Source organism: Panthera uncia, chromosome D4, assembly GCF_023721935.1.
Source record: "Panthera uncia isolate 11264 chromosome D4, Puncia_PCG_1.0, whole genome shotgun sequence".
Taxonomy (NCBI): Eukaryota; Metazoa; Chordata; class Mammalia; order Carnivora; family Felidae; genus Panthera; species Panthera uncia.
This window is the reverse complement of record NC_064807.1, coordinates 80,265,164-80,278,336: the sequence shown is the minus strand read 5'-3', so window position 1 is coordinate 80,278,336 and position 13,173 is coordinate 80,265,164.

Genomic DNA, 13,173 nt, shown 5'->3' with positions numbered 1-13,173 from the left:
TTTGACCAACCAGTGAAGCCCTGAATAAGCTCAGGGCCAGCCTCTTGTCCCAGAAGAGCACCTCTAATGGAAACTTCCACCTGTGACAACAGCTTCTGGAGATCTGGTTTTGCTTGGGCTTTCTTTAATCTCTTTTCAAATCTTACCACATGCTAGAGGGGAGCTGGTTCTGACTCTGGCCCCTGCATGAGGCTCTGGCATGGCGTCACTTGAATTTTAAATGCCCCATCACATGGAATGATGATGGGGAGGTGGGGAGCTCCCAAGGAAGATGCCAGGGAGCGAGGAAGGGATCACTGCAGAGGGACCCTCAAGGATGGACAGCAAGAACTCAGGGCTAGAATCAAGAAAACAAATGATCACAAGTGTAAGTGAGGGTGCAGAGAACTTGGAGCCCTCATACATTGCTGATGTGAATACAAAATGGTACAGCCACTTTGGAAAACAACCTGGCAGGTCCTCAAAAAGTTGAACACAGAGCTACAGTATGACCCAGCAACTCCACTCCTAGCCATACACCCAGGAGAAATGAAGACTCATGTCCACACAAAACCTTGTACATGAATCTTCATAGCAGCATTAGTCATAATTTCCCAGAGTAGAGACAATCCAAATGTCCATCAACTGGTGAATGGATAAATAAAATGTGGTACATCCGTTCAACAGAATATGATTCCCCCATGAGAGGAAATAAACTGGTACCTGTTACCACATGGTTGAACCTTGAAAGTCTTTTTTCCTTCTTTCTTTTGGCAGATCATCAAACCTTTTCTATTTTAAAGCTAGAAGGATTCTTAGGGTTGGCAAACTATGGTCCACAGGCCACATTGGCCTGGTTCCTATTTTAATACATTTAGGGTTTTTTAATTGATTTATTTTTTAAATTCCCGTATGGTTAACATATAGTGTTACATTAGTTTCAGGTGTACAATATAGTGATTTACCAATTCTATACATTATTCAGTGCTCATCACAGTAATTGTACTCTTAATCCCCTTCACCTATTTCACCCATCCCCCCACCCACCTCCCCTCTGGTTTTCAGTTCTTTATAGTTAAGAGTCTCTGGGGGATTTTTGTCTCTTTTTTCCTTTGTTTTGTTTTGTTTCTTAAATTACACATGTGAGTGAAATCATACGGTATTTGTCTTTCTCTGGTTTATTTCATTTAGCATTATACCTTCTAGATCTATCCATGTTCTGCAAATTGCAAGATTTCATTTTTCTATGGCTGAGTAATATTCCATGATACACACACACACACACACACACACACACACACTACATCTTCTTTATTCATCTATCGATGGACACTTGGGTGGCTTCCATATTTTGGCTATTGTAAATAATGCTGCAATAAACGTAGAGGTGCATATATCTTTTCAAATTCGTGTTTTTTGTATTCTTTGGGTTAATACCCAGTAGTGCAATTGCTGGGTCGTAGGGTAGTTCTATTTTTAATTTTTTGAGGAACTTCCATACTGTTTTCCAGAGCGGCCGCACCAGTTTGTGTTCCCACCAACAGTGCACGAGAGTTCCTTTTTCTCCACATCCTTGCCAACATTTGTTGTTTCTTGTGTTTTTGATTTTAGCCATTCTGACAGGTGTGAGGTGATAGCTTATTGTGGTTTTGATTTGCAATTCCGTGATGATGAGTGATGTTGAGCATCTCTTCATGTGTCTATTGGCCAGAACCTTGAAAATCTTCTTAAGTCAAAGAAGCCAATCATAAAACATCATATATTATGAGATTCCACTTGAATGAAATGTCCAGCATAGGCAAATACATAGAGACAGAATGTAGAGGAGGGGTTGTCTACGGCTGGGCAGAGGTGAGGGTATTAGGGGGAGAAAGTGACACTAATGGGGATTGGTGGTGGGGGGAATGTTGGAAACGGATTGTTGAGAATACACAAAAAACATTGAATTGTACACTTTAAGTGAGTGAATTGTATGGTATGTGAATTATATCTCAGTAAAGCTATTACCAAAAAAGAAGTATTATGTATATAGATATAAATATAGATATATCTACATATATATATAGATATATCTACATATATCTGTATCTATATCTATCTATTTATCTATATTTTTTAGGAGGTAGGAGAAGAGGAGCCTATGGCACATATCAGCCTGGGAACTCTGGGGGCCAAAGGTCTGATAAGCTGGCCCCCTCCCCACCTTTCATTCCTTGGATTCCAAAGCAAGTAAAAGGAATTCGGGGCCTGAGAATCCAGCTCTGGGGCATAAAGGAAAAATGCTCAGATGAAAAAAGGGGATTGGAGAAAGGCTGTCTCTGACAACCCGAGGTGGGCGGGAAGCTCCATAAGGAAGCAGAGCATCACCAGCGTGGGTCATCGGTTCAATGTTGAGGAGAGAGCTGTAGGCACAGTGCAGCTTCTGATGGATGCCAGTGTCCTTTGTGTGGAGGACCTCTAGCTGATACCATTAGTGGTGTCTGCTTGGCTCTCAACAACCCCCCCCCCGCTGTTGCCCACTCTCTAGCCACAGAGGTGGGCTCCTGGCAGCCAAGTTTGTGCTGCGGGGCCCTTGGCTATAGCAGACTGTCCCGGTGTGAACATCTGACCCAAGCTGAATCAGTCATGGTCCCTTCTCTGGAATTTGGGGTCTTGACAGAGGAAAAGGACTTCTCTCCCAATGGCTAGAATTTGTGAACTAGGGGGCTTTAAGACAGCCACACCTCCTTCCCCAAAGTCCCTGTGGGCAGGGCTGAAAAGACTAGAAAGCTGATTCCCCAGCCCATTGGAATGTTCTAGGTTCCCAGTGGAAGTAGCTCTAAAGTGAAAGCACCTGGGGACCCTTTGGGAGCCTGAAGGAGAGCTGTGAGCCCTGAGCTGCCAGAGCTGCAGCGGTGAAGTGGGGAAGCAGGTAAGGAGGATTCTAGACGAACAGCACTGATGGGAGAAGGCAGGGAGAGGCTGGGTGTCCTAGCAACTTCCCCAGAGAGGGTTTGGGCATCAAAGACCATGGCCATTGGTAACCACAGCTCCTGGCCAACAAGTACCAGGGAAGCAAAACTTCCACAAATAGCGACCTAATGGCCTTGTTAGTGTTATCAATAATTAATATTTTGTGCCAGTACAGCCCATTATACTTTTCAAAAGCATATCCACCTTCACAGCCTCATTTGCTCCTTCTCCATCTGTACTGGGGAGAGATGTGTTATGCTCTGAGAGTTCCCACGCCCACTGCCCCTTCTAGAATAAAGCTACCTGTGTGACCCATCCCTCGCACATTGGATTAAGGTTTGCGCCTGACATAGAGGTAGCCCCTCCACGGTGGCAGCAGCTTTGGAGGTGGCACAGCAAGAGACCAGTCCCCAGCACAGATCACAGTGACCACTGGAGCCAACACAACCTTTCTCTTGGGGCTTGACAGTGAGCCTCCAGAGAGAGGCAGCGCTCTGTTTTTGCAAGGGCAGAAGCCAAGAGACACAGAGAAGGCAGTGACTAGAAGCCAAGAATGAGTAAGAAGTGACGGTGGTAGCCAGGAAGGTAGAAATGAAGGTACGGGAGAGACGTTCACGGGCGGGGGAAGCAACAGGCTGGCCGAGGTGGAGGAGACAAGGGAAGGGCCCTAAACAGAGAACAGTTTTGGCAGATGGCAGCCCGTGGCCTGGGCGCTAGAACAACAATGGACCCTGAAGCACATTCAGGGTTTTGTTGCCACAAAACACAGTCAGGTGGCATAGATTCCCATCTTCCTTATTGTCACAGGTATCCTCAATGGAATCCCTAAACAGTAACCACCTGAGTCCTCTATCCCTTAAGGCAGCCTTACAGCACCATTTCAGCCCCAGCCCCGCCAGGCGCCAGGCGCCAGGCGGAGGTGATTTCTGGCCAGTGTCAGCACATCTCAGCAGGAGCCTTCCTCTTGTCTGCTTTTGAACCTTCTCTTCCCCAGAGGGGTGCCTGTCGGGGGCGGGGCAGACTACAGGAAGAACCCTGCTGTGATGTGGTGACATCAGTCAGGATGTCACCTGCCTTCAGCCTGAGTAGTTCAGAGGTATATCTCATCAGAGATGACCAACTCCTTGATTAATAGCTGACCAAACTGAATCAAGATATGATAAAGAAATCCTTTTTTCCTCCCTCCCTCCCCTTCTCTTTTGTTCTCTCCCTCCTTGTTTCCTCAAGCAAACTTGACTCTCAAATGAGTCACTTGCTGTCTCAAGCACCCAGCAGAGTCTGACTGGTATCTGTCCCAATTCTAAATTCAGTCTGGCCCAGTTTGGGTCAGGTGACCACCTCTGGTTCAACTACAGCCAAGGGAACAGGGTTGTGTAGCATTGATATGGCTACTGTGGCTTCTCAGGGGGAAAAGGGAGGACAATGCAGACCAAGCCCTAAAATGTGTGCACGAAACAGAACTAAGATCAGGGGACAGGAATTAACATTTTTAAAAATTGACATATTGAGTGCTTCAGAAACAGTCCATACAGTTTTAAATTGATTTCGATCCTCACAACGCTGTGAGATAAGCATTAATAACATGCTTTTGCAAATGAGGGAAGCTAGACTTGTGAAGTTAAGGCACTTGCTCAAGACACTAGTAAGGGGTGCAGCTGGCTAAGAATCCAGAACCGTCGAACTCCAGGGATTATGTCCTTCCCTCTAGCACACTGCCCGCCATGGACTTGAAACGGTGTTTCTGCCCTGACTTTGCTAACGGCTCAGACTCCACCGACTCAGCCTCACGGAAGGGCCTTTGAAGCTTTCTAGGTCACATTCATCAACATATAGTCGAGGAAGTAAAAAAGAGACAGTTAGTGACCAGCCCGTGGTCACACAGGAATTCAAAGAAAGGGGGAGAAGCACCCTGGTCTCCCAAGTCCCAGGCTGGGACTCTCCCCTGCACAGCGTGCTGCCTTGGAGGTATCCTGAGAGCCTGTTCCAGGGCTGCTTTTCTCCCTGCAGAGCTAAGGGGTGAGGGTACCCCATGCTGCTTCCTGTTCTATGTCTCTGACTCTGCTCTTTCTCTGGTTCCTCTGTTCTTCTCTTGAATGTAACATTGGTCCCTCTCACCTGAAGTCCCCCAGCAGCAGAGTAATTTGGCTTTGCAACTGACCCCTTTGTTCTGCCCTTGGGACTCTCTCTCTCCAAATAGACTGCAAATGTCTTCTTTGACATTCCCTAAATTCCTAACATGACCCAAACATCCAGAAAGTGCTTCATAAGGGCTAAGTGTTAGATAAGATCATTGGAGTATGTGTCCCTCTGTGGCCACTGCATCCATTCACCCACTGTCCATCCATCCATCTGCCCATTCATCTATCTGTCATCTGTCAAGCCTTGGGTCCAGGCAGACTGGGCTTAGGAGGGGATCCCTGGGATGCCATACTTATTCACCCGTCCATGTCTTTGTTTTTTTAGTTTATTTATTTATTTTGAGAGAGAGAGAGAGCTAGTGGGGCAAGGGCAGAGAGAGAGAGAGAGAGGGAGAGAGAGAATCCTAAGAAGGCTCCACACTGTCAGCAGCACAGAGCCCAATACAGGACTCGAACCCATGAACTTCAAGATCATGACCTGAGCTGAAATCAAGAGTTGGATGCTTAATTGACTGAGCCACCCAGGCACCCCACCCCTCCATGTCTTTATCCATGCTGTTCCTTCTGCATGGAATGCCCTTCCCATCTTCCACCGTCTGACACGCATCGTCCAGCCGTGGCCATAACATCATCTCCACTGAAGAGTTTTTCCCAAAGCCCATGCTTGACTAAGATCTCTTCTGTGTCCCAAAACACCTTTTACACTTTTGAAAGGAACACTTTTACATTTTTGAAAGGAACAGCTTTAATAAGATATAATGCATATAGCACAAAATTCACCCTCTTGAATTATACAATTCAGTGGTACATTCAGAACTGTGCGACAGTAACAATCACAATCAGAATAATCTGAAATTCTAATTTCAGAATATTTTCAGCACCCCCTAAAGGAACCCATACCTATAGTAGTCCCTCACCATTCTCCCTCAATTCCTCCAGCCCCTGGCGATCATAAGTCGACTCTCTGTCTCTATAGATTTGCCTATTCTGGAGATTTCATATACATGGAATCAAACCATATGTAGCTTTTTGTGACTGGCTTCTTTCACTTGGCACGTTTTTAAGGTTCATCCATGTTGTTCCATGTATCAGGACACTTAAGGGTTGTGAGAACCTGGAGCCCCATTTGGTTGCTTTCGCCCTTTTTGGTCCTGGGGTGAGTTGAGTGAAAAAGAGACCCATAGACTTAGAGTCCTATTAGATCCAAAGTGGTCATCCTAGAAGGTTTATTAAAATCAAAAGGCAAAGAACAGAACTTCTCCATTCCAACTGTTCATAACCCTTCCTCCCCAAAATTCAGCTCCCCCTCCAAACTGTAACAATGTCTAATGACAGGCGTTATCTGTCAGCTTTGCACTGTATCTTTGTCCTGAACTCAGAGTTGTTCATCCTGACATGTGTCATCCTATCTCAACAGCTCTTGGCATCCTGAGACCCTCTACTCACAAATATGAAAGAATCCAGACTTTATAGACATCTCTGTCTCTGGTACAAGCTCTGTCCCCCGGGGTCCTTCCCCCATGTCCGTCACCAATAGATGAGGCAATTACCAAAATCACTTATATCCTGGATATTAACCAGTGGGGGAGAAGTGGCAAAACCCTAAGATACAGAGATTGTAGGTTGTCATTGACAAGACTTTCATGAATAAGGTGGTGTAAGAGTCCTAGAAAAGAACAGGTGAAATTATTAGCTTGAGTAGCTTTGATTTCAGGCCATAGGAACTCAGCACATTCTCCTTCTACTAAGACCTCCCCCCACCCTCAGATGAAAGGATTTATATCTATGCCAGTCACCCTATCCAACCCCTGAGCTACCTGTGGTAGGCAGAATAATAGCCTCTAAAGATGTTAATGTCCTAATTCTGGAACCAGTGAGCATATTAGGTTACATAGCAGAGGAGAATTAAGGTAGTGCATGGAATTAAGTTTGTTAATCAACTGATTTTATGATAGATTATCCTGGATTATCTGGGTGTACCCAATGGGACCACAAGGGTCCTTCCTTATAACTGAACAAAGGAGGTGAGAGAGAAGTTAAAGTGAAACATGGGAGAAAGACTCAAGCAGCCATTGCTGGCTTTAAAGATGGAGGAAGGAGCCATACGCAGAGGAATACAGGTGACTTCTAGAGGTTGGAGAAGATGAGAAAGTGGATTTTCCCCCAGAGCCTCCAGAAAGAATGCAGCCCTGCTGACATCTTTATTTTAGCCTAGTAAGACCCAGTGGGGACTCTGCCCTCCAGAACTATAAGATAATACATCTGTGTTGTTTTAAGCCCCGAAGTTTTGTTAACTTGTTATGGCAGCAATAGGAAACTAATGCAGATTATGGTATCTGGAAGTGGAGTGCCAGACCATACCTAATTCATCTCAGAAGCATAGGGAGACACTACACACCAATGAAGCATTCGGATTCTGCCTCGGATAATCCAGGATTTGTATTCCAATATTGGCATGCTGTGTGCCTTGAGCAATGACTTGTCCTTTCTCTAGAATTTCCTCATCAGTAAAATGGGAGTAACTATACTTCCTCATGAGATTACAAGGTGAACAAAGAGCATATGTGTAAGTGCTTAGCCTAGTGCCAGGCCCATAGTAAGCACTGAGTAAATAAATGTTACCCAATATTATTATTATCACCATGCATCATTACCTGTTTTTTGGGACAACTCAAATCAGAGCTAACTCCTCCTTCCCTGTTGTATCTAAAAGGACAGTACCCAAAGGGTACTTGGGCTCAATGTGGACTGGACTTGGTAGCCAAGAACATTAGTTCCTAAGAGCTGAGGCTCCAGATAGCAGGCGTGCTCTTCATACAGGTGGCCTTACATGGTTCTAGATGTTTGTCTAGTTTGGAGTGGGGCAATCACAATGGTACAAGGAGACAAAGGTGTCGCCTTGCATAGGAAGGTGAGGGATAGAACCAGGGGAAGGATGTGGGTTGCTAGGTGGAAACAAGTATGAGGTCTAGGGTCAAAGATGGGCCAGTGTGGTCAAAGATGGGCAACAGGGAAGCTGGGTGGACTCTTGAACCCAGAATGTACACTAGACCGAACAATTAATATTAAGTGCTACTCCCACTAGAATGACTACAACAAAGAAGCCAAGTGTTGATGGGAATGTGGAGAAATTAGGACCCTCCCACATTGCTGGTGAGAAGGTAAAATGCTACAACCACGCTTGAAGTTTGGCATTTCTTCAGATAGTTAAATACACCGTTGCCACATGACTCAGCATTTCCATTACTAGGTATTTACCCATGTCCACACGTATGTCTACCCAAAAACTTGTACATAAATACTCACAGAAGCATTTTTATAATCACCCAAAGCAGAAACAACCCAAATGTCCATCAAGTGAGGAATGGATAAATAAAATGTGACACATCCACCTAATGGAACATTATCTGGCAATAAGAAAATGAATTATTGATGCATATGCTAGAACATGGATGAACCTTGAAAACATTATGGTAAAGAAGACGGACGTGAAAGACCACAATTTGTATGATTCTCTTCGTATGAAATTTCCAGAATAGGCAAATCCATATAGACAGAAGGTGGATCCATGGTTACCAAGGACTAGAGAACTGGGGGTATGGAGAGGGGCTCCTGATGGGTACAGGGTTTTTAGGGGGTGATGAAAATGTTTTGGAAATAGATAAGAATGATAGTTGCACAACTCTGAAGAGATCACTGAATCGTGCACTTTAAAGGGGTAAATTTTGGGGTATCCATGTGGCTCAGTTGGTTGAGCATCCAACTCTTGGTTTTAGCTCAGGTCATGATCTGAGGGTTCAAGCCCCACATCCGGCTCTGTGCTAGCAGTGCAGAACCCTCTTGGGATTCTCTCTCTCTCCCTCTCTCTCTGCTCCTCCCCACTCACACTGCCTCTGTCTCTCTCAAAATAAATAAATAAATTTTTAAAACATTAAAAAAAAATAATAAAAGCTAAAGGAGTGAATTTCACGGTATGTGAATTACAATCTCAAAAAGGCAGTTGTGGCGGCGCCTGGGTGGCTCAGTCGGTTAAGTGTCCGACTTCGGCTCGGGTCATGATCTCGCAGTTTGTGAGTTCGAGCCCCGCATCAGGCTCTGTGCTGACAACTCGGAGCCTGTAGACTGCTTCAGATTCTGTGTCTCCGTTGCCTCTCTCTGCCCCTCTCCCACTTGTGCTCTGTCTCTCTATCAAAAATAAATAAAATGTAAAAGAAAAAATTTTTAAAAAAGCAGTTGTGAAGCAAATTTAGGTAGTACCAGTCTTTGAGTGCCTACAGTGTGCCAGCAAGTGAGCTGAGCGTATGCCTGAGTTTGTTACCAGGCTGTAGGGACAGGGCTGATCTACTTGGTGAGCCTGAGCTGGTATGAATTCCTGGAGGAAGGTGAGGAGGAAGGGGGGCAAGTGGCCCAGCTTGGCTGACAGGTGCTCCAAGATCTCCATGGGGATCTCTCACCCAAGGGGGTGATGCTGAAATCAGGGGAGCGAGCCGGCCTGAGACATGTGGTCACCTGGAGACAAATCAGATCACCTAAGTCAGACAGGGGTTCTGAAAGTGTCTCCATCTGTGGCCGCCTGCTGTCAGGTGCTCAAGAACAGGGAGCCTGGACATCTCTCACTATACGACCTTCTGTAGCCCACAGGAAACCTTCAGGACTTTAAGCAGGAGAAGGACATGCCCAGTTTGTGGGAAATGGTACAGGAAGAGGCGAAAGGAGAACCAGACAGACGAAGGAGGAGGCTGGAGGCATCATCAGGAAGTGAGGCAAGTGGGAGAGCTCACACTTCAGTAGGGAGATGGGCAATGTGTCAGGGTTCTCCAGAGAAACAGAACCAACAGGATCTATCTACACCGATATTTATATCTAGATCTGTATCTATATATCTATATCAAGAGATTTATTCTAAGGAATTAGCTCATGCAGTTATGGAGGCTAAGAAGTCCCAGGAACTGAGTTTGGCAAGCTGGAAACCTAGGAAAGCCAGTGATCTAATTCCAGCCTGAGTCCAAAGACCCGAAAACCAGGGCAGCCCACAGTGCATGTTCCAGATTGAGGGTAGGAAGAATCCAATGTCCCAGCTCAATAGTCAGGAGGGTAAAGTTCCCTCTTCTTCAGTACTTTTGTTCTACTTATCTCCTTAATGATTGGAAAAGGGCCACCCACCTTAGGGAGAGCAATCTGCTTTACTGAGTCTATTGAATCAAGTGTTAATCTTATCCAAAAACACTGTCACAGCCACCCCCAGAATAACGTTTGACCAAACGTCTAGCCACCTTTGAGCCCAGTTCAAGTTGACACACAAAATTGACCACCACAGGCAATAAGCGAGTAAACAATACACTTACAATATTTGTTCCGGTAGCAGTAAACAAGTAAGAGAAAAAATGAAGCAGGATGAGGGACTAGAGAAGGGTGGGGACAGAATGACAGGCATGGAGCGTCAAAAACAAATATTTGTGGCACGAATGGCTGAATCTTGCACTTTTGTAAATGTGACTTCTTTCTTTCTGTCCCAAATTACTTTGCCTTATGTTAGGTTTCAGTTGCGGTGAATGCTATTGTTGCTGGGGACGAGGTATTTTCTTTCTTTTTTTTTTTTTTCAAAGAATCAGCAGCTTGAAAGATACCATGTTCACACGTTCATTAGGAATGTCACAATTGCTATGGCCACTGGACACGCTTGACTTCTTCTTTATTTATGATTTCTGGCGCTTTTCCTTTGAGGCCACTCAGAATAGCTTCTGACCCTGCTCACTCACAGAAACGGTGAGATCAAATCTTCCTGCACTAACCCCGTCGTAAGTGACTTTGCTTTCGCAAGCTTCCTCCGCCCTCAGCGAGTAACCGGATGGTTAGAGCAGATTTCAAATGTGGCTCTCTACACATAGCCATCCTTGATTTGCCTGCTATCTTCTGGTAAAGCGCATTTGTTTCCAGAAATCTCGCTGCAATCAATAGAAGTTGTGTGCCCACTACTGAAGGCCAAGTTTGGGCCATTTGATGTGGGTCTTGAACCCACAAGCTGTGAGATCATGACCTGAGCCGAAGTCGGACCCTTAGCCGACTGAGTCACCCAGGTGCTGCTATAGCATGATGCATATATGTATGAATGTCTCTGCATGAGTGCGAGTATATGGAGCCTAATACAGTTGCAAGAACTCAGAATTCGAACTCAAACAGATCAAGGTTAAAGGGGCAGTTCGACCATGTTCTAGCTGGTACCTTCGGGCAAGTCACCTCATGAGGCCTGTTTCCGCGCCTGTCAAACAGAAATATAGGCAGATAGCCAAGAGAAACGAAAATCTGTATCCACACAAAAACTTGTACATGAATGTTCACAGCAGCGTTTTTCATATAATGGGGAATGAAACCCAAGTGTCCTTCAACTAATGAACAGATACATAAAAAATGTGGTATATTCATATGATGTAATCCATACAATGGACTATTATTTGGTCATAAACAGGCAGTAAGGTACTGCTACCTACTATAATATGGGTGAACCTTGAAACATGCTAGGTGAAGGAGGCCAGTCACAAAAGACCGTGTGTGTTAGTCCACTGCCGTAACAAAGTACCACAAGATGGGTGGCTTAAATAACAGAAATGTATTGTGTCACAGTTATGGAGGCTGGAAGTCCAAGATCAAGGAATCAGCAATGTTGATTTCTTCTCAGGGCCACGAGGGAGAACCTGTTGGATGCCCCTCACCTAGCTTCTGGTGGTTTGCTGGAATCACTGGTGTTCCTTGACTTGGAGAAACACTGCCCTCAGCCTTACCCTCACCTTCACAGAGTGTTTCCCCCCAAATCCAAATCTCCCCTTTTTATAAGGACATCAGTCATGTTGGATTAAGGCCTACACTAATGATCTCATCTTAACTAATTGCATCTGCAACGACCCCATTTCCAAATAAGGTCACATTCTAAGGTACTGGGGGCTCTGACTTTTGAGGGGAAATTTTGAGGGAGCACAGTACAACCTGGAACACTACATATCATAGGATTCTGTTTGTATAAAATATCTAGAATAGGTAAATCCATCGAGACAGAAAATAGATTAGTGGTTGCCAGGGACCGGGGAAAAGAAGGAATTTGGAATGACTGCTAATGGGTACAGGGTTTATTTTCAAAAATGTTCTGGAATTAGATAGTGGTGATGTTTGCACAAGTCTGTGAATGTACCGGAAGCCAATGGATTGTGCATTTTAAATGAGTGAGCTACATGGTATGCGAATCATATCTCCAAACAAAAAAGCTTTTAAAAAATAAAAAGTATAGGGGCACCTGGGTGGTGCAGTCGGTTGAGCGTCCAACTTGGGCTCAGGTCATGATCTCACTGCTCATGGGTTTGAGCCCCACGTTGGACTCTGTGCTGACAGCTCAGAGCCTGGAGCCTGTTTCAGATTCTGTCTCCGTCTCTCTGTCCCTCCCCTGCTCATGCTCTGTCTGTCTCTCTCTCTCTTAAATATAAAATAAAACATTAAAAAAAATGTTTTAATAAAAATAAAAAGTGTAATGCTGCCTACTCTTCTGCCATATTAGGGTTATGCAGATCATGTGATATCATAAAAATTGAGTGGGTTTGGGAAACACTGTGAAAACAAAAAACACTTGCAACTTTTGGTGTTTATTTTTTTAATTTTTATTTTAATTTTTACTATTATTTTTTATTATGAAATGTATTGTCAAATTGGTTTCCATACAACACCCAGTGCTCATCCCAACAGGTGCCCTCCTCAATACCCATCACCCACCCACCCCCATAAACCCTCAGTTTGTTCTCAGTTTTTAGGAGTCTCTTATGTTTTGGCTCCCTCCCTCTCTAACCATTTTTTTTCTTCCCCTCCCCCATGGTCTTCTGTTAAGTTTCTCAGGATCCACATAGGAGTGAAAACATATGGAATCTGTCCTTCTCTGTATGACTTATTTCACTTAGCATCACACTCTCCAGTTCCATCCATGTTGCTACAAAAGGCCATATTTCATTCTTTCTCATTGCCACGTAGTATTCCATTGTGTATATAAACCACGATTTCTTTATCCATTTGTCAGTTGATGGACATTTAGGCTCTTTCCATAATTTGGCTATTGTTGAGAGTGATA